Source organism: Scyliorhinus canicula, chromosome 12 (genome assembly GCF_902713615.1).
Source record: "Scyliorhinus canicula chromosome 12, sScyCan1.1, whole genome shotgun sequence".
Classification (NCBI taxonomy): domain Eukaryota; kingdom Metazoa; phylum Chordata; class Chondrichthyes; order Carcharhiniformes; family Scyliorhinidae; genus Scyliorhinus; species Scyliorhinus canicula.
In genome coordinates, this window is record NC_052157.1 from 7216976 (window position 1) to 7237954 (window position 20979).

The 20979-nt window shown below is 49.6% G+C and overlaps 1 long non-coding RNA gene across 1 annotated transcript in view; it reads right to left on the reverse strand.

Annotated features, from left to right (window-relative positions):
• Nucleotides 1–7944: 7944 nt before the first annotated feature.
• Nucleotides 7945–20979, reverse strand: part of LOC119974780 — an 82378-nt gene continuing 69343 nt past the window's right edge. Inside the window, exon 3 of the long non-coding RNA XR_005462572.1 lies at nt 7945–8447. This is a non-coding gene — a long non-coding RNA (uncharacterized LOC119974780). The remainder of the gene's footprint in view (nt 8448–20979) is intronic.

Consider the following 20979-nt stretch of genomic DNA (forward strand, 5'->3'; position numbering starts at 1 on the left):
TTGCTGTCCATGCCCTTTGAACTGAGTGACCTTGCTCGGCCATTTGCATTTGCTGTCCATGCCCTTTGAACTGAGTGACCTCGCTAGGCCATTTGCATTTGCTGTCGACGCCCTTGAACTGAGTGACCTCGCTCGGCCATTTGCATTTGCTGTCGACGCCCTTTGAACTGAGTGACCTCGCTCGGCCATTTGCATTTGCTGTCGACGCCCTTGAACTGAGTGACCTCGCTCGGCCATTTGCATTTGCTGTCGACGCCCTTGAACTGAGTGACCTCGCTCGGCCATTTGCATTTGCTGTCGACGCCCTTTGAACTGAGTGACCTCGCTCGGCCATTTCAGTGAGGGCCATTAAGAGTCAACCTCATTGCTGTGGGTCTGGACTCACATGTAGGCTGCACCAGGTAAGGACGACAGATTTCCTTCCCTGAAGGACAATAAGGATCAGATGGGTTTTTACATGAATCGACACTAGTTTCCTGGTCATTCAATTCCAGATTTAAAGTTTTTAAAAATTAAATTCCAATTCCACCAGCTGCCATGGTTCGATTATTGCCCCCTGGCATTACCACCTCGCCATCACGCCCCCAGACCTTCTCATTGCGCAAGTCCCTACGCCTCTGGATAGAAAAGCAAAGATGAATTTTGTTTGCGTGGGCTTCGCCCCCACAACCCAAAGATATGCACGGTAGATGGATTGGCCACACTAAACTGCCCCTTAATTGGTAAAAATGAATTGGGTACTCTATTAAAAAAAAAAGAATTTTGTAGAGTTTCTGGACACTGGTCAGTTTCTCTGGACCTGTCCAAAATATCTTCCTTCACAGGACTGAGCACCAGGCAGAAACTATCCTTGTGTAAACGAAGGATGGAGACACATTCACGTCTTCACCTGCATCCGAGAATGAACTTAGCACCACTGGGTAGCTATCCCCTTGTTTGCCTGAACCATCTGCTTCCGTCTCCTTCCCCTTTGTCGTGTGAGAGTACCTTTAAGAAATGGTTGTGTATAAGAAATGTACCTTGAAGAAATGTATGTTCATCAGTGATGTCAGAGTGTGGGTGGAGCTGGGCTGTCAGCTTTTACTTTTGTTTTAGGCTGTTTGCTGCAGGGTGTGTTTTAGTCTTGTTTTCAGTGTTGGCGCTGAAGCCAGACAGAGCAGGTGCACTGTTGATCTCTCTGCCATGAAAAGACTATCTCTTGATCATTTGGTGAATTCAGAATTATAAATGTTCTCAGTAGTGAATGTAAACCTAATGTGCTTCTGGTAAAAGGTGTTTCTTTTGTCTTCTGGGTGTTGTTTGGGAAGTTATTAAGGATTACTTAGTGTTGTATTCTTTGGGGGTTGTATTTGAATTAATAGTTGCTAAGATGTTCACTGTATGTTTTAAAAAGGTTAACTTGAGTTCATAGAATCAACATTGTTTTGCTTTAAAAAATACTTTTCCATTTCTGCTGTACCCCACCTGTAGAGTGGGCCGTGTGCTCCCCATACCACAATCTATTAAAAATTGTGGGTTAGGTGAACTCCATGATACACTTTGGGGTTCTCTAAACCCTGGCCTATAACACCTTCCAGCTCGTTTGAAGTGTTTCTGCCGTAAAGATTTAATGTCATGTCACTGGGTTGTACCTTAAAATCTAATTTTACTTTATTGATTGCAGTAGAGTGGTGTTACCGTGTTATAATGCTCGTTCAGATCGGCCTGTGTTCCTCTCAACACGCAGATCACTCATGACACAAGTTTACTCTGCCTATTTTTCTCCAATTCTATCGTTTCGAGTTCTCAAACAGCGTTAATTAAGCAAAGATCCGCTAAATAATTGAGATCATTTTGCAATCTGCGTGTGAGCTTTTCAATTAGTGCTCCCCCTCATGGTCTGTCCCACCTTGTTAAACTCTGGACAATTTTACAAATCACCTCCCTTCCAGCAGTTGCTGGCTTCTGCATATTTAATAACTTGTTGAGCTTTTAATCAACATCGCTGATGGAGCCCTGCACACAACAAACACTCTTGTCATGAATAATTAACTCCATTTAGCTCACAGTCGCTTAGGTACATCTGGCGCTGTGAATTTTCCGATTGGCTGGCAGTGCTGGGCAAGGGGCGGGTGATATCAGCAACTCCAGATGTTCAGAAATCACCTTCAGTTGAGGGAGAAGGGGAGGCGGACAGAGGAGGGTGTGAAAGGGGCGGAGGAGGGTGTGATAGGGGCAGAGGAGGGGATCTGAGGGACAGGGGAGGGTATGAGAGGGGCAGAGGAGGGTATGAGAGGGGCAGAGGAGGGGGTGAGAGCGGTAGAGGAGAGCCTGAGGAGGCAGAGAAGGGTGTAAGAGGGTGTTAGAGGGTGTGAGGGGTGTGCGGAAGGTGTGAAAGAGGGTTGGAGGGAGTGGGGGGGAGGATGGTGTGAGGGGTTGGGAGAGGGAGAGGCAGATGTGAGAAGAGGGTATGCGACAGAAAGAGGAGGGTGTGAGAGAAGCAGGGGAAGGTGTGAGGGGGCAGAGGAGGGTGTAAGAGGGTGTAAGAGGGACAGAGGAGGGTGTCAGAGGGACAGGGGAAGGTTTGAGAGGGACAGAGGAGGGTGTCAGAGGCACAGAGGAGGGTTTGAGAGGGACAGAGGGGGGTGAGAGTGGTAGAGAAGAGTGTGAAGGGGTGTAAGAGGGTGTAAGAGGGGGACAGAGGAGGGTGTCAGAGGGACAGAGGAGGGTTTGAGAGGGACAGGAGAGGGTGTGATCGGGGCAGAGAAGGGTGTCAGAGGGTGTAAGAGGGACAGAAGAGGGTGTAAGAGGCCTGAGAAAAAAACTCAACCTGACCCCTCTGCCCAGCAACATGGCAACCAATAACATAAAGCCAGCCATTCTCATGATGGGATATAATCTCTGCCAGAAGGGCTAGGAGAGGACAGTTACCGAAGGGGCTGCCCTTGGTCCACCAATGATTGTCCCCCAATAACAACAACCTACACTTATATAGGGCCTTTCACACAGTAAAATGTCACAATACAGTTCACAGGAGCATATTATCAAACCAAATTAGACACATGAGCCAGATAGGGGGGCAATATTAGGGCAGGAGACAAGTTTGGTCAACTGGGTAGGTTTTAATAATAATAATCTTTATTATTGTCACAAGTAGGCTTACATTAACGCTGCAATGACGTTACTGTGAAAAGCCCCTAGTCGCCACACTTTGGCGCCTGTTCAGGTACACTGAGGGAGAATTCAGAATGTCCAAGTGACCTAACAAGCCCGTCTTTCGGGACTTGTGGGAGGAAACCGGAGCACCTGGAGGGACCCCACACAGACACGGGGAGAACGTGCAGACTCCGCACAGACAGTGACCCAAGCCGGGAATCGAACCTGGAACCCCTGGCGCCGTGGAGCAACAGTGCTAACCACTGTGCTGCCGTGCCGCCCTATGTCTTAAAGTAGAAGAGGTAAAGAGGCGGAGACGTTCAGGGAGGGAATTCCAGAGTTTCGGATCAGGGCAGTTCCGTTGATGGAATCATCAAAATTGACGATATGCAAGAAGCCAGGAGTGGAGGAAGCAGAGGTCTCGGGAAATTGGAGGCTGCAGGAAGCTAGGGAGCGGAGGGGGGTGGGTGGGGGAGAGGGGTGGAGGGGGAGAGGGGTGGAGGGGGGTGGTGAGGCCAGGGAGGGAAAAGAGTTATAGATTTCCACTAACCTTTGACAAAACTGCCCTCTGGTTTCACCCCTACCTAAATGGTCCACATCAAATTTTAGGATTCTGATCTCTTACTTAATATTACTGAACAAATCAGGAATGGGAATGTGAGGCATTCCTTCCTGGGGAGTAGCAAGCAGAATATAAAATGGGATGGAGCTAAGTCAGCCATAAATAGCAAAGCAAGTAATGCAAAATTACCACTTGTCAACCGAGTGGTACTTTAAGTCAAAAAAGGAATTGTGTTTGGAATGAGGGCTTTAGTAAACTAGAAAGAAGCAGCCACCTAGTAGTCATAGCCAGGAGTAATCGAGTGATGTGCACTGCCACTCAAAAGTAACCTCGAGATAATAACCAAATAAGAGTACGAGTCATCTACCATTAATTTGCAAAAAACACACTGAAGCTTTGTAATTGCCATCAGCGATCTCCTCGCTTCTATTTTGTTTCTATAAGGGGAATACTAGCCAACCACCACTTCACAAAGAAAAACAGTCGAGTACATTTGCATCACCCACCCAAACCCTCCTCACCTCTCCCTCGGACACATCTCACTCACTGTTTCAGTTCAAAACTGTCCCTGAACTCAAATTGTGGCTTTGCTGAGATTACAAAGAACAAACAACAAAGAAAATTACAGCACAGGAACAGGCCCTTCGGCCTTCCCAGCCTGCGCCGATCCAGATCCTTTATCTAAACCTGTCTCCTATTTTCCAAGGTCTACTTCCCTCTGTTCCCGCCCATTCATATACCTGTCTAGATGCTTCTTAAATGGTGCTATCGTGCCCGCCTCTACCACCTCCGCTGGTAAAGCGTTCTAGGCACCCACTATATTTGAAATAAGGTTTTTGCCATGGTTCCATGTATTCTCTCATGGCCCTGTCACTCCTCCAGATGTACAAAGCACCCCCAAATCCTACATCTTCTTTGACTCTGGTCTCTTGCAACTCTCTCTTAACATTGCCCCACAGTTTCCACCTCGTAACCACATTGTGCTGCCTCCCTCCGTAAACCTCTCCACTCTGCTGCCTCCCTCCCGAAACCTCTCCACTCTGCTGCTTCCCTCCCTAAACCTCTCCACTCTGCTGCCTCCCTCCCTAAACCTCTCCACTCTGCTGCCTGCCTCCCTAAACCTCTCCACTCTGCTGCCTCCCTCCCTAAACCTCTCCACTCTGCTGCCTCCCTCCCTAAACCTCTCCACTGTGCTGCCTCCCTCCCTAAACCTCTCCACTCTGCTGCCTCCCTTCCTAAACCTCTCCACTCTGCTGCCTCCCTTCCTAAACCTCTCCATTCTGCTGCCCCCTTCCTAAACCTCTCCACTCTGCTGCCTCCCTCCCTAAACCTCTCCACTGTGCTGCCTCCCTCCCTAAACCTCTCCACTGTGCTGCCTCCCTCCCTAAACCTCTCCACTCTGCTGCCTCCCTCCCTAAACCTCCCCACTGTGCTGCCTCCCTCCCTAAACCTCTCCATTCTGCTGCCTCCCTCCCTAAACCTCTCCACTCTGCTGCCTCCCTCCCTAAACCTCTCCACTCTGCTGCCTCCCTCCCTAAACCTCTCCATTCTGCTGCCTCCCTTCCTAAACCTCTCCACTCTGCTGCCTCCCTCCCTAAACCTCTCCACTCTGCTGCCTCCCTTCCTAAACCTCTCCACTCTGCTGCCTCCCTTCCTAAACCTCTCCATTCTGCTGCCCCCTTCCTAAACCTCTCCACTCTGCTGCCTCCCTCCCTAAACCTCTCCACTGTGCTGCCTCCCTCCCTAAACCTCTCCACTGTGCTGCCTCCCTCCCTAAACCTCTCCACTCTGCTGCCTCCCTCCCTAAACCTCCCCACTGTGCTGCCTCCCTCCCTAAACCTCTCCATTCTGCTGCCTCCCTCCCTAAACCTCTCCACTCTGCTGCCTCCCTCCCTAAACCTCTCCACTCTGCTGCCTCCCTCCCTAAACCTCTCCATTCTGCTGCCTCCCTTCCTAAACCTCTCCACTCTGCTGCCTCCCTCCCTAAACCTCTCCATTCTGCTGCCTCCCTCCCTAAACCTCTCCATTCTGCTGCCTCCCTCCCTAAACCTCTCCACTCTGCTGCCTATCACCTTTTCTTTAAAAAATTTTTTTAGAGTACCCAATTCTTTCTTTTCTAATTAAGGGGCAATTTAGCGTGGCCAATCCACCTAACCTGCAATTCTTTGGATTGTGGGGGTGAGACCCACGCAAACACGGGGAGAACATGCAGGCCGTCCTCTCTTTCAACCTCTTCTTCATCCCCACCTGTTTGGCCAAATCTTTGGGGTCACCTTTCCTAATATCTCCTTCCTTAGCTTGGCATCTTTCTATCAAATTGATTACTGCTGCCTCACGGTGCCGAGGAGCTGGGTTCGATCACGGCCCTGGGTCACTGTCCGTGTGGAGTTTGCACATTATCCCCGTGTCTGCGTGGGTTTCACCCCCACAACCTCTCCACTCTGGGGCAGAACAGAGGCATAGTGGTTAACACTGCTGCCTCACACCTCCAGGGTCCCAGGTTCAAATCCGTCCTCAGGTGACTGTGTGGAGTCTGCACGTTCTCCCCGTGTCTGCGTGGGTTTCCTCCGGGCGCTCCGACAGTCCAAAGTTGTGCGGGTTAGGTGGATTGGCCATGATAAATTGCCTTTAGTGTCCAAAAGGTTAGGTAGGGTTACGGGGATAGGGTGGAGGCGTGGGCTTAAGTAGGGTGCTCTTTCTAATGGCCAGTGCCGACTCGATGGGCCGAATGGCCTCCTTCTGCACTGTAAATTGCATGATTCTATAAACCCAAAAAAGATGCGCAGTGTCGATGAATTGTTCACATTCAATTGCCCCTTAATTGGAAAAAATAAAGAATTGGGTACTCTGAATTTATTTTTTTAAATGTTTTACTCTGTAATAGATCTGTACACTACCTGGAGACATTTCTCTACACTGAAGCCGTTACATAGATGCATGGTTTTATATTTTATTGTTTTATTTTATAAATTTAGAGTACCCAATTTTTTTTCCAATTAAGGGGCAATTTAACGTGGCCAATCCACCTACTCTGCACATCTTTGGGTTGTGGGGGTGAAACCCGCGCAGACACAGGGAGAATGTGCAAACTCCACACGGACAGTGACCCAGGGCCGGGATTTGAACCTGGGACCTCGGTGCCGTGAGGCAGCAATGCTAACCACTGTGCCACCGTGCTGCCCTGGTTTTATATTTTATAACCAATGTACTTAGATAATTTGGACATTCTGAATTCCCCCTCTGCGTCCCCGAGTCTGACAACTGGGGGATTTTCACAGTGACTTCATTGCAGTATTAATGTAAGCCTACTTGTGACACTAATAAAGATTATTATTATTATTTTGACGATGTTGGGTGCGGCACGGCTTGGTTTCTGGATCTGGCCTTTGAATCTCTTGCGGCATTTGTGATGCTCGAAATGCCTCGGCAGCACGGTAGCATGGTGGTTAGCATAAATGCTTCACAGCTCCAGGGTCCCAGGTTCGATTCCCGGCTGGGTCACTGTCTGTGTGGAGTCTGCACGTCCTCCCCGTGTGTGCGTGGGTTTCCTCCGGGTGCTCCGGTTTCCTCCCACAGTCCAAAGATGTGCGGGTTAGGTGGATTGGCCATGCTAAATTGCCCGTAGTGTCCTAAAAAGTAAGGTTAAGGGGGGGGTTGTTGGGTTACGGGTATAGGGTGGAGCGTGGGTTTGAGTAGGGTAATCATTGCTCGGCACAACATCGAGGGCCGAAGGGCCTGTTCTGTGCTGTACTGTTCTATGTTCTATGTTTCTATGTTCTATTTAACGAAATCTCGCCAGCCGTGGCACTGCCAGCCTGGCACCCCAGCGGTGCCACCCATGCACCCTGGCAGTGCCATGCCGTTACTTCGAGGGGGCCATGTTGGCAGTGCCATGGTGCCCGGGTGCCAGGCTGGCACTGTCAAGGATCAAGCCGGGGGGGGGGGGGGGGGGGGGGGGGGGTTCTTACCAGGTATTCCTGGGTGGGGGCCTCCCTGAAGTTTGGGGGGGGGTCTGAAAGTGTGGTGGGGGAGGGGGGGGGGGCTGAAAATGGGCGCAGCTTGACAAAATGTCACCCCGATCTGCGAGGACCCCTTCCTGCTGGGTTTCCTAGTAGGAAATGAGTCAAGGCCTCAAAAAAATGGCAAAGTGCCGTTGAAAAGGATGTTTCTTGACGCCGCCGCAGTCTTCGAGAAAGACCCTGCTAAACATGTCCAAAACTGGACATAGATTTTTTATTCCCGTTGAGTTGCGCCATTACTGCACATTTCAAATGCACATTTTGTGCAGGAATATATAATGGAAACCAGAGGAATATATTTTCTGTTGCATATGCAAGAGTTACATGGACAAATCATTTTAATCTCCTTCCCTGTGATCTATTAGATCTTTATAAAAACTACTTTTGACAACGTTTAGTAAGAAGCGCCGTGCACAAATTCAGTACAATCTTCAGAATGATTAAGTAGCAGCACCATGTGACTCTGCAGCCCCGGATCTGTCACCCTTTGAGGTGGCTCCCTGTTTATTTCAGCAGGTGGCTTCACAATCACATCTTCACTCTTTCACATTTAGGAAATCAAATCAATTCCTGTAATGGGGAAATTTTTGTTCGTGCACAATGGAGAATAGAGAGTTGTTTCCTTGGAAACAAGGCACTAATTGGCTGCCTTTTCTTCAGGGTTTCAAGCCTGTTGACCAGCGAATGCAAATTAAATGCAAACCGTACGTATGTTGATGGGCAGCCATGACCTATGAATTAAAAAGAAAATAGATAGTTCATTAAATTTTCAAAAGAATGCGTTCAAGAGATTAGCAAATTCTGCAGGATTCTGTTGCATGCCTGAGACATCACTCAAGTATCTATTACCTTCTTCCAACCCCCAATACACTCACTATCACACACACACACACACACTCTCACACACACACACAGACACTCTCTCACACACACACAGACACTCACACACACACACACACAGACACTCTCACACACACACACAGACACACACAGACACTCTCACACACACACACAGACACTCACACACACACACAGACACTCACACACACACACACAGACACTCTCTCACACACACACAGACACACACAGACACTCTCACACACACACAGGCACACACACACACACAGAGACTCTCTCACACACACACAGACACTCACACACACACACAGACACTCACACACACACAGACACTCTCTCTCACACACACACACACAGACACTCTCACACACACACAGACACTCTCACACACACACAGACACACACAGACACTCTCTCACACACACAGGCACTCTCACACACAAACAGACACTCTCACACACACACACAGGCACACACAGACACTCTCTCACACACACACAGACACTCTCTCACACACACACAGACACGCACACACAGACACACACAGACACTCACACACCCACAGACACACACAGACACACACAGACGCTCACACACACACAGACACTCACACACACACAGACACTCACACACACACAGACACTCTCACACACAGACACTCTCACACACACACAGACACTCACACACACACACAGACACTCTCTCACACACACACAGACACGCACACACAGACACACACAGACACACACAGACACTCTCACACACACACAGACACTCTCACACACAGACTCTCTCACACACACATGCAGACACACACAGAGATACTCTCACACACACACACAGACCCACACAGACACTCTCTCTCACACACAGATACACACAGGCACATACACAGACACTCACAGGCACACACACAGACACACACACAAACAGACACAGACACCCTCACACACACACACACACTCTCACACAGGCACTCACACACACACACACAGGCACACACACAGGCACACACACAGACACTCACAGGCATACACAGACACACACACACAGACAGTCACAGACACCCTCACACACACAGACACACACACTCTCACACAGCTCCCTTGGAGTTAAATCAACATGATCAAGGCCGAGAGCTGTTTCTCAGATACCCCTTGCTGTGTTATTGTCTGACACGTTCCTAAGAAGCCCCAGGTGAGACGGTGACAGTGAAAGAGCCTCTCAATTCAGTGAGGACCATGTAACCACTCTCCGCAGAGACCAGACAGACATTAAATCAGCCTGCAATTACACAGAGCCACGCTTTCAATTCTCATCTTGTGTCACCACCTTGAACATATAACGTCGCCGTTTTCTTTCCCCAGCAAAGTAATCCATCAAAGCACCATTATAGGACTGCAGGAACTCAAATTATGCAAACGATCATTCATGCTACATTTGCTCTAGCCTGCTGGGGAACTAATGGCTTCCCTGGTGTCTGGGGGAAATAAACAACTACTAAGCAGAAAGCACTCGGCTTTCTGAGGAGGCTGGAAGATAGTGCTGCTGCAAAAACACTGTCGAGCTTTGCTTTGAATTGAGCCTGGCTGTATGAAGTGATTTTTAATCCGCAGCGAATATGACAATGCGGCACTTTGCCAAATCTAATGTCCCTTTGGGGCATTCACTTATTTTCTGCTTATCAAAGTGAGGGATGTGGCGATGGGGAAAGGAATGCTTTTCATTTCAGGTGCAGGCTGTAAGAGTAACAACAGCAAGAAATCGCAGTGCCATCAACTCACAGCAAGCAGAGTGTCCGTTGGCATCGTTCTGGCAGTCAGCTGATTGGAGGCAGGGCGGGACGTACGAGGGGGCGCATAGCCAGCTGTCTATTGTACGGCAGACACAGCCTGCTTAAACAGTGCACCACGACAGTCTACAGAGTCTATCTGAAAAGAGTCGCCTTGAACGGCAGCAAACGGAATTCATGACTGACACTACAGTGACACCTCCTGATAAAAGCAAGATTGCCCCTCCAGCAAAATGCAGGCAGTGATGGATAGTTACAGAATCGAAATTATGTGCATAAAATCAAACCTGGTGCAGGAGCCTGATGGGGGAGTTACCCAATCATCTTCATTCTAGATCGGGAGTAATGGTGTCATGATCCATTGAAGCAGGAACAGCGACGATGCCATGAAAAGAATGCGCATTTGTATGGCGCCTTTCACGACATCAGGAAACCCTGAGGTGTCTTACAGCCAATTGGAGTACTTTTGACGTGTAGGGAAATATAACATCTAATTTGAGCACAGCAAGACCCCACAGACAGTGATGCCACAATGATCAGCGAATCCATGTCAGTCCTGTTCGTTGGAGAGATAGACATTGGCCACACAGGGTCCAGGGAGACAAAAGGCAGACAAAGCTAGATCAGGGGAGGGATTCTCCCGTACCTGGTGGGGTGTGGTGTCCCGGTGGGGCTAGGCCGGCGCCGGAGTGGTTTGCGCCCCGCCGGCTGGCGTGGAAGGCCTTTGGCGCCACGCCAGCCGGGGCCGGAGGGACTCCACCGGCCGGCGCGAGTCCGCGCATGCGCCGGGGGGGGGTGTTGGGGGTGTTCACCTATGGGTCGGCCATCGCGCAGGCTGACACCACCGACACGTAGGAAAAGACGCACAGGCCCGCCCGTGGATCGGTGGGCCCCAATCGCAGGCCAGGCCACCGTGGGGGCACCCCCCGCCCCCCCCCGGGGCCAGATCGCCCCACAGGACCCCGGAGCCCATCAGGTCCCGCTGGTAAGGGACCTAGTCTAATCTACACCGTCGGGACTGGTATAGAACCAGCGGGACCTCGCCCATCGTGGGTCGGAGAATCGCCGGGGGGGGGGGGGGGGGGGCTGTGAGCAGCCGCCGACCGGCGTGGTGCGACTCCCTCCCCCCCCTGAATCTCCAGTGCCGGAGAATTCAGCGGACGCGGGATTCACGCCACCCCCTCAGCGATTCTCCGACCCGGCCCCCGGGGGGGGGGGGGGGGGCAATAGAATCCCGCCTCACATGTGCAATGAAAAACTCCAGGCTTTTGCTGCTGGGTTTGGGTTTCACAGTTTTTATAAATCAGAGGGGCTGCTAGAGTTTGGTCTTTTTCGGTCAAGGGAGGTTGGTGGCGGCCCCTGTTGATATTCTTTCAGAGTGGTGGCAACCAATTAGTCTCACTGCCGTAGGGGATCGTCACACTCCCTGAATTCATTTCACACCTGTCATTCCAAATCTAACTTTGCTATTCCATAGGTGACATTAACAGGCGCTAAATGGAACATCATGTGTCTATTCATCAAAAAACATAAAAAGACAATTCCTCTGACAACAAAAAAAAGACAAACTGTAAACGGTGAGATAAAATAGGAAATTTTAGAACAGATTGTGGTCGTTCACTCGCCTGCAACATTTGAAAATATCTGTCATATTGACTTCTTCAACCTGTAAGTCCAAAAGTGTGAGGGTTAGGTGGAATGGCCATGTTTAATTGCCCCTTAGTGTCCAGGGTTGTGCAGGTTATGGGGTTACGGGGATAGGGCTGGATGAACAGAGGAGTTGATATGGGTCGTGTGCTATTTCGGTGGATCGGTGAAGGCTCGATGTGCCGAATGGCCTCCTTCTGCACTTAGAATCCGTACAGTGCAGAAGGAGGCCATTCCGCCCATCGAGCCTGCACCAGCCCTTGGAAAGAGCACCCTACCAAAGCCCATCCTCCACCCTAACCCCCTAACCCAACAACCCCACCTAACCTTTTTGGACACCAAGGGCAATTTAGCATGGTCAATCCACCTAACCTGCACATCTTTGGACTGTGGGAGGAAACTGGAGCACCCAGAGGAAACCCATCCACACACGGGGAGAATGTGCAAATAGTGACCCAAGCTAGGACCCTGGAGCTGTGAAGCAATAGTGTCAACCACTGTGCTACTGTGTAATATGTTCGAATCTAATTCAGTGCAGTGTAATAAGTTAGCTTTGTTTATTAAACACAGCATGCTGTTCTTTGTCAGCACGACAACCTTCACCACCCTGTAAGAACTGAAACAAAGAACACAACATGGTACCAGGAGATATTGCTAAAGGTGTTTAGTTAGGTGTAGTTAGATTAGCAAGAAGATTGTCGAAACAAAAGATTTTGCCGAGACAAACAAAATCTTTGTGGAAAAAAAACCCCATCGCACTCGACGAGCCAGTTGTTTCCAGAAGCACAGAGTCTGCAGACTCCCAAACACGTCAAAACCTCCGGTAAATTACAGAAGTTTTAAGCAACAGTTTCAGTTGTATCTCTCTGCTCCAGCTGTAGAGTCAGCCAGTGGCCAGCGAAAAACTGCGCTGTATCTCACTGTGGTTGGACCACAAGCCATAGAACTGTTTGATACGTTTCACTTTGAAATCCTTCTCCAATTTTAACCACCTTCCCATGTCTGGTGGGAAACAGGCAGGGGGGGCAAGGGCGGCATTTAAAACCGGGAGCCGTGATTTACCCCTTCCAACCCTGCTGCCCCCCCACCTAGTCCTGATGCCAACCTGATTTTTTTTGTGCAGGCGAGTGGGACACCCCAGGGAGGCTGCGGGATCCTCTTTCAATGTGCAGCTCGCAGCCCGAGAGTGTCATCGCTTAGCTACCTAATCCCGCAGCCACGTGGCTGGGGGCCCCTTCCAGCCCGAAATCCTCACTCCTGCTCACCAGTGGAGGAGTGAATTTAGCCGGGATGGGACAGGAGTCAACAGAATTTATGACAATCAGGCCATTGTGTTTTTCTTTTTGAAGCACTTAAACATCAATGCACCAAGGAATCGGTTAACCCAAAAACACGCAGCTTTATTTATGAAGGATTTGAGAAATTGGTATTACAATCCCAGCCCAGACCCCAACAGTGGCTCAGATACTTTATTTTATTTTAATTTAATTTAATTTTTCTGTGAGGAAAGCATATCCTGCTCCAAGAGTGATTGCATAAAGAAATAGGAAAGGGTATGTAAAACAAACTTTATTAATAATAATAGGGGCAACACGGTGGTGCACTGGGTTAGCCCTGCAGCCTCACGGCGCCGAGGTCCCAGGTTCGATCCCGGCTCTGGGACACTGTCCGTGTGGAGTTTGCACATTCTCCCCGTGTCTGCGTGGGTTTCACCCCCACAACCCAAAGATGTGCAGGTTAGGTGGATTGGCCACGCTAAATTGCTCCTTCATTGGAAAAAATGAATTGGGTACACTAAATTTCTAACAAAAAAATAATCTAATTATTTAATTTATTACTGTCACAAGTAGGTTTACATTAACACTGCAATGAAGTTACTGTGAAAACCCCCTAGTCGCCACATTCCGGTGCCTGTTAGGGTACACAGAGGGAGAATTCAGAATGTCTTTTGTGGGAGGAAACTGGAGCACCCAGAATAAACCCACGCAGACACGGGGAGAATGTGCAGACTCCGCACAGACAGTGATCCAAGCCAGGAATCGAACTCAGGTCCCTGGCGCTGTGAAGCAACAGTGCTAATTACTGTGCTGCGATGCTGCCCTCCTTACTGACACAAGCTAAATATCTTTACACCACATCAGAACATAACTTACAATTACCCCTTAAACAATACCAATCAACACAGTGACACCCTTACTTTATTCCCACTTAAATAACAAGAAAAACCTCCCATCTCAGCTTTCAATTCACTGTAACTACCAATGACACAGAGAAATACTAGCTTTACAGAGTTATTCTTTGAGAAAGAGATCTCTTGACACTTCCTTAAGGAACAGATCTGACTCATGTCAGACCCATGCAGAAATATTGGCTGGATGCCTTCGAAAGCTGTTTTTCAGCTTCTTTCAGCCACCCCCCCCCCTTTTCCTCAGACAGGTCCGCACTGCTTTAAAGACTGTTAATCTCTTTTTAACTAAACTGCAGAGAGCAAAACCTGACTTGTGATCCCAGCTTCATCCAGAACTGAACTGAACTCAAAACTCCTGATCCCTTAGCTCCACCCAGCAATGACATCATCTCACCAAGCTGAAAACTAATTAACTCCCCAGGGAACCCCCTTAATCAAAATAAAATTGCATTAGCCCAAGTTTCCACGATGGTGAATTGCACCTCTGGCTCCAAAAATTTTTGATGTCTTTCAAACCAAGATTCTTTTGAAACGTGACTGCAGCAGTTAAACACACTCTAACCCAGGCTTTTAGCCCTTAATTCACCAAATAAGTCTGACACAATGGTTGAAATTCTCCGGTTGTTGCGATTTACTTTTCCCGCCGGCAGCACATTCCCGCCAGTGGGTTTCCCAGCAGTGTGGGGCAGCTACATTGGGAAATCCCATTGGCAGCGGGCTAACAAGAAACTCACAGCTGGCGGACTGGAAAATCCCACCCAATATATCTGAAATTCCGACATTCAATGCATTGGCAGCAGTTTAACACAGTTGGTGGACTTGTACACTCCTCATAAAAAGCTGAGTCTAAATCTGTAATACATTGCATCATTTCCCCTCTGGTGATATACGCAGAGAAATTAACCACACCCATTAAAAGGTGTGCCTTCACAGTTCCTCCAATCAACTCCCAGAGTTGTTCCATTTTGGCACTCACAAAACTGTGGTTTTTATGACTCTTCAGAGCAGCCCCTTCCCACATGCCTCCCTCATAGCGCCGGCCCTAGGGTTGCTGGCGCCCCGGGCAAGCTGAACTTCGGCGCCCTTGGGGGGGGGGGCCGAGAGGGGGGGCAGGGCCGAGAGGGGGGGGGCGGGGCCGAGGGGAGGGGCGGACCGAGGGGGGGGCGGGGGGGGGCGGACCGAGAGGGGGCGGGGCGGGGGGGGGCGGACCGAGCCGGGGGGGGGGGCGGACCGAGCCGGGGGGAGCGGACCGAGCGGGGGCGGGGCGGAGCGGGAGCGGGAGTGGGAGCGGGGGCGGGGGGGGGGGGCGGACCCGAGGGGGGGCGGACCCGAGGGGGGGCGGACCGAGCGGGGGGCCGCCCTGGGGGAGGGCGGCCACCGCGCATGCGCTGGTTGGCACCGGCCCAACTGCGCATGCGCGGGACCCGAGTCTCTGGCGCCCCCTAGCACATGGCGCCCCAGGCGACTGCCCGAGTTGCCGGTGCCTTAAGCCGGCCCTGCTCCCTCGCCCGCTGCCCCCTAACCCTAATCTGCCCCTCTCTCTCCCCAAACCCTGCCCATGCGTTACCCATTGTTTCATTCCTTGGTTGGTCACATTCCTAATACCGCTGATCATGGCAGGAAAATATAATAAATAGTAGCAGAGGGAAATCGTTCGGCCCCTCGAGCCTGCCCTGCCATTCAGTACGCTCATGGGATTATCTAGTCCAATTCCACATTTATTTTTATTTTTTTTTAAAAATAATTTTTATTGAAATTTTTTACAGAAAATATAACAACAAACAATAACAAGCAGCAATAAAACAACATAATGAGTATAACACCCCCAAGACCGTAACAACGCATGTATTGCCCCCCCCCCCCCCACCCCCCCAAACCCAGTAAACAACAAGAGAACTTAAAAATAAATTAAAATTAAATAAACATAGTCAACGCCCCCCCGGCCTTTTTCCCCCCTCCACCCCCCCGGGTTGCTGCTGCTGCTGACCCAGTACCCTATCGCTGAGCCAGAAAGTCGAGGAAAGGTTACCACCGCCTAAAGAACCCTTGTACCGATCCTCTCAGGGCGAATTTGACCTTCTCCAGCTTAATAAAACCGTCCATGTCATTGATCCAGGTCTCCATGCTTGGGGGCCTCGCATCCTTCCACTGTAGCAAGATCCTCCGCCGGGCTACTAGGGACGCAAAGGTCAAAACACCGGCCTCTTTCGCCTCCTGCACTCCCGGCTCCACCCCAACCCCAAAAATCGCGAGTCCCCAGCCTGGCTTGACCTGGATCCTACCACCCTCGACACTGTCCTCGCCGCCCCCTTCCAGAACTCCTCCAGTGCCGGGCATGCCCAGAACATATGGGCACAGTTCGCTGGACTCCCCAAAAACCTGACACACCTGTCTTCGCCCCCAAAGAACCTACTCATCCTAGACCCGGACATGTGGGCCCGGTGCAGCACCTTGAATTGGATGAGGCTAAGCCGCGCACATGAGGAGGAAGAGTTAACCCTTTCCAGGGCATCCGCCCATGTCCCATCCTCGATCTGTTCCCCCAGTTCCCCCTCCCACTTAGCCAATTCCACATTTTGTCCAACAAGTTTGATTGACCAGGTGTGTAGATGAGGGCAGTGTAGTTGATGTAGTCTACATGGACTTCAGAAAGGCTTTTGACAGGGTCCCGCATGGGAGGCTGGTCAAGAAAGTGAGAGTCCATGGGATCCAGGGCAATTTGGCAAATTGGATCCAAAATTGGCCGAGTGACAGGAGGCAGCGGGTAATGGTCGAAGGTTGTTTTTGTGACTGGAAGCTGTGTCCAGTGCTGCTCTGCAGGAAATGCTGCTGGGTATCTTGCTGTTTGTGGTGTACAGTAATGATCTAGATGTGAATGTAGGAGGTATGATCAGTAAGTTTGCAGATGACACAAAAATTGTTGATGTGGTAAATAGCGAGGAGGAAAGCCTTTGACTACAGGGTGATATAGACGGGCTGGTCAGATGGACAGAGCAGTGGTAACTGGAATTTAACCATGAGAGGTGTGAGGTGATGCAGTTTGGAGGACTAACTTGGCAAGGGGACTATACAATGAATGGTAGGATGTACAGAGGACCAGAGGGACCTTGGGGTGAATGTCCAAAGATTCCTGAAGGGAGCAGGACCGGTAGATAAGGTGGTTAAGAAGGCATAGAGAATCATAGAGAGATTTCAGTATCAAATCATAGAATTTACAGTGCAGAAGGAGGCCATTTGGCCCATCGGGCCTGCACCAGCTCTTGGAAAGAGCGCCCCACTTAAGCCCTCACCTCCACCCTATCCCCGTAACCCAGTAACCCCACCCAACCTCAGGGCTAATTTAGCATGGCCAATCCACCTAACCCACACATCTTTGGACTGTGGGAGGAAACCGGAGCACCCGGAGGAAACCCACGCACACACGGGGAGGATGTGCAGACTCCGCACAGACAGTGACCCAAGCCGGAATTGAACCTGGGACCCTGGAGCTGTGAAGCGATTGTGCTATCCACAATGCTACCACGCTGCCAAGTATGGAATACTTGACTTTGTTAACCGAGGCGTGGAATATAAGAGCAGGGAGGTTATGGTGGAGCTTATAAAACACCTGTTAGGCCACAGCTAGAGTAATGTGTGCGGTTCTGGTCGTCACATAATAGGAAGGTAGCGATTGCACTAGAGGAGATTCACCAGGATGTTGGCAGGTCTGGAGCATTTCAGCTATGAAGAGAGGCTGAATAGGTTGGAGTTGTTCTACTTGGATCAGAGAAAGCTGAGGGGGGGGGGGGGGCAGATCGGGGTGTATAAAATGATGGGGAACATAGATAGGGTAGATGCAAAGGCACGTTTCTCCTGAGGAGGGTCAATGACCAGCGGCCATAAATTTAAGGTCAGGGGCGGGAGATTAAGAGGGGATTTGAGGAAAACTGTTTCACCCAGAGGGTGGTGGGAATCTGGAACTCTCTGTCTGAAAGGGTGGGAGAAGCAGGAACCCTGAGGAAACATTCAGATGAACATTTGAAATGCCAGAGCGCTCAAGGCTACAGACCACGTGCTGGAAGTTGGGATTCAAAATGATAGGTGCTTGATGGCCAACACAGACACGGTGGGATGAAGGGCCCCTTTCTGTGCTGTAACATTCAATGACTCTATGACATTCTTGCCCATTCCACCAAGTGACCAGAAACCATTCCATCTCATAACATACTCGGTGATGGAAAACCCAGAATCCACTGGGGCAGAACAGTCCACACATTCAGGCGCCTCTGGTTGATGAAATGTCTACTGATCCCAGTCCTAAATGGTGCAATCCTTATTCTGAAGCCGTGAATCACATTCTAGATTCCCCAGACTGTGGAAACCTGCAAACCCTGTAAGCTTGAATGAGATGGCCTCCCATTGTTCTAAACTCCAGAGAATATAGCCCCAATTTACTCAATCTATCATAGGACAACCCCCTCATCTCAGGGACCAATCAAGTGAACCTTCTCTCTATCAGTTGCTCGGCAAGTATACCCTTCTTTGCATATTGTAAGGTCTCTTCCTGTTGATTCCCTTATTTCCTATTTGTTTGACTTTGTCGTTATCGCTTTGATCCATGGATCTTTAATGGCCATATATCTTCAAGTCGAGCAGAAGAAGTGAGGAGCTAAAAAGTTTCAAAATAGTGCACTGTTCTCTGAAGGTTTCGTTTCTGAAGAGAAAAAACTCAGACTTTCTGGCACCCGAGAGATAGGAGGGGCTAGGTTCGATTGGGTGGCTGGTTTTCAGGGAACCCAGGAAGGGACAGTTGGGTCCTGGATGGTGAGAGAAGAAGCTGTGAGCTGATGTCTCTCTCTCTCTATGGAAATGTTGCCTACCTGCTGTTTTCTGAACCTGCAGAGATGGTTTGAGAACTTGATGAATCTTCAGTGAAAACCATCACAGACTGAAAGCAAAATCCTCCAATTGAAGGCCTGGACTGAAGAAAGTTGTACTGGAAGACATCCGTCTGAAACAAAGACTTTTAGCCTTTTTATTTTTCTTCACACCCTTCTTTCTCCTCTGTGTTCGTTTGTCTTGTGTGTATGGGAAGGTTGGGATGAGTTAAAGAGGGGGGAGTTAACCAGTTGTATTTGCTACCTATTCACTCATAGCTATTGTTAATAATAAAAATTAATGGTTTTTGAAGTTACAAACCTTGTGACTGTAATTACTGTGCCACCAAAGACCAATTACTTGGGGTATTTTCTAAGAATTCATTTGCAAGTTCAATTGTGTTGCAACTCTGGATCAAATGGGGCTGGAATTGACCACCCAATCCAGGGTGTCGTAAAAATCTGGAGGCCAAAACTGCGCACAGTAATTCGGATCTGGATCTGGATTCATCGAAGCCCAGTATAGCCAGGCTTCCTTATTTTTTTTTTTAAGTTAAATTTAGAGTACCCAATTATTCTTTTTCCAATTAAGGGGCAACTTAGAGTAGCCAATCCACCTATCCTGCACATCTTTGGGTTGTGAGGGTGAGACCCACGCAGACAGGGGGTGGGGGGGGGGGGGGGAATGTGCAAACTCTACACGGCCAGTGACCCAGGGCCGGTATTCGAACCCGGGTCCTCAGCGTCATAGGCAGCAGTGCTAACCACTGCACCACCATGCCACACAAGACTTCCTTATTCTTGTACTCCAATGCCCTTTGGCTTTCCACTGCTGTGCACCATCCGGTGATCTGCCCAATTGTTGGATTTGGCTTTGATCGATGTGTTTCACGGGGAAATACACCAGTTGCACTTTATTGTCCAGGTTCAATGAATGGTCACTTTTTCTGCTGGCAGGAATCCAAGCCTTCTGGAGGGAGCAGATTGCGATGATATGCATAAGCATTCGTGTAAATAGTGATGTAAACATCCTCCAACCAGCAGGTGGCAGTGTAAATCTACCACATGACTGTACCTTGAGGAGTTGGGAGATAGTCGTGTTAGTGGATACTCATACCTACGGCAGCTCTAGGATAATTTATCATAATTAGTAGTTTGTAATTGCCGCACACAGTGTGTCTTTAACCCGTATGCGGAGGATAAATGACTGTGAGTCAACTTTGTTTTAAATCAATAGTCTTTATTCACATACACAATGTTAGCATCAATCAATCACACTTAGCAATTTAAGTTATACTGCAGAATTCTAAAGTGCAATACCAAACCTTGACTTGACTTTGAGTGACTGACAAGTACCCAAACAGATATTGGACTTTATCCGTGATCTGGTTTCTGTTGTCCTCGGTCCTCAATCCTCGGTCTAGTCTGATCCTCTGTCTCTGGTCTTCCTTCTCCTGGTGATGTGATGGTCCTCCTGGTGGCGACCGGTGAAGATAACCATTGTTGTGTTCCTATCTCTGGCTGCTGCAGAGAGAGATTCCAAGGCACCCTTTAACCTTCCTGGACGTTGCGCCCCTTTTGGCTGGTCGCTGGGTCATCCAATCAATTGACCAGGGTTTGATGACCCTGATCGACCAAGTCCAATCAGGGGCTGCCACATCGATTTCGGGGCGTGCACTAGATGGCCATGTCTGCAGGTGTCAGAGGCAAGTAGGCCCTCCCATATAAGGAATATAGGTGCCCTCGTGTCTGGTAGACATTTGTGATTGACGGTGTGTTTCTATTGTCCCTGGGTTGGCCTGGAGATGTCCTTTTTCCTGTGTATTGTGATGTCCAGACTGCAGCCTGCTCATCAATATTCATTCAGACTGCAGCTTGCCTGTTCTGTACTTGGCTAAATTTCCCAGCGTCCTTTGCAGGAC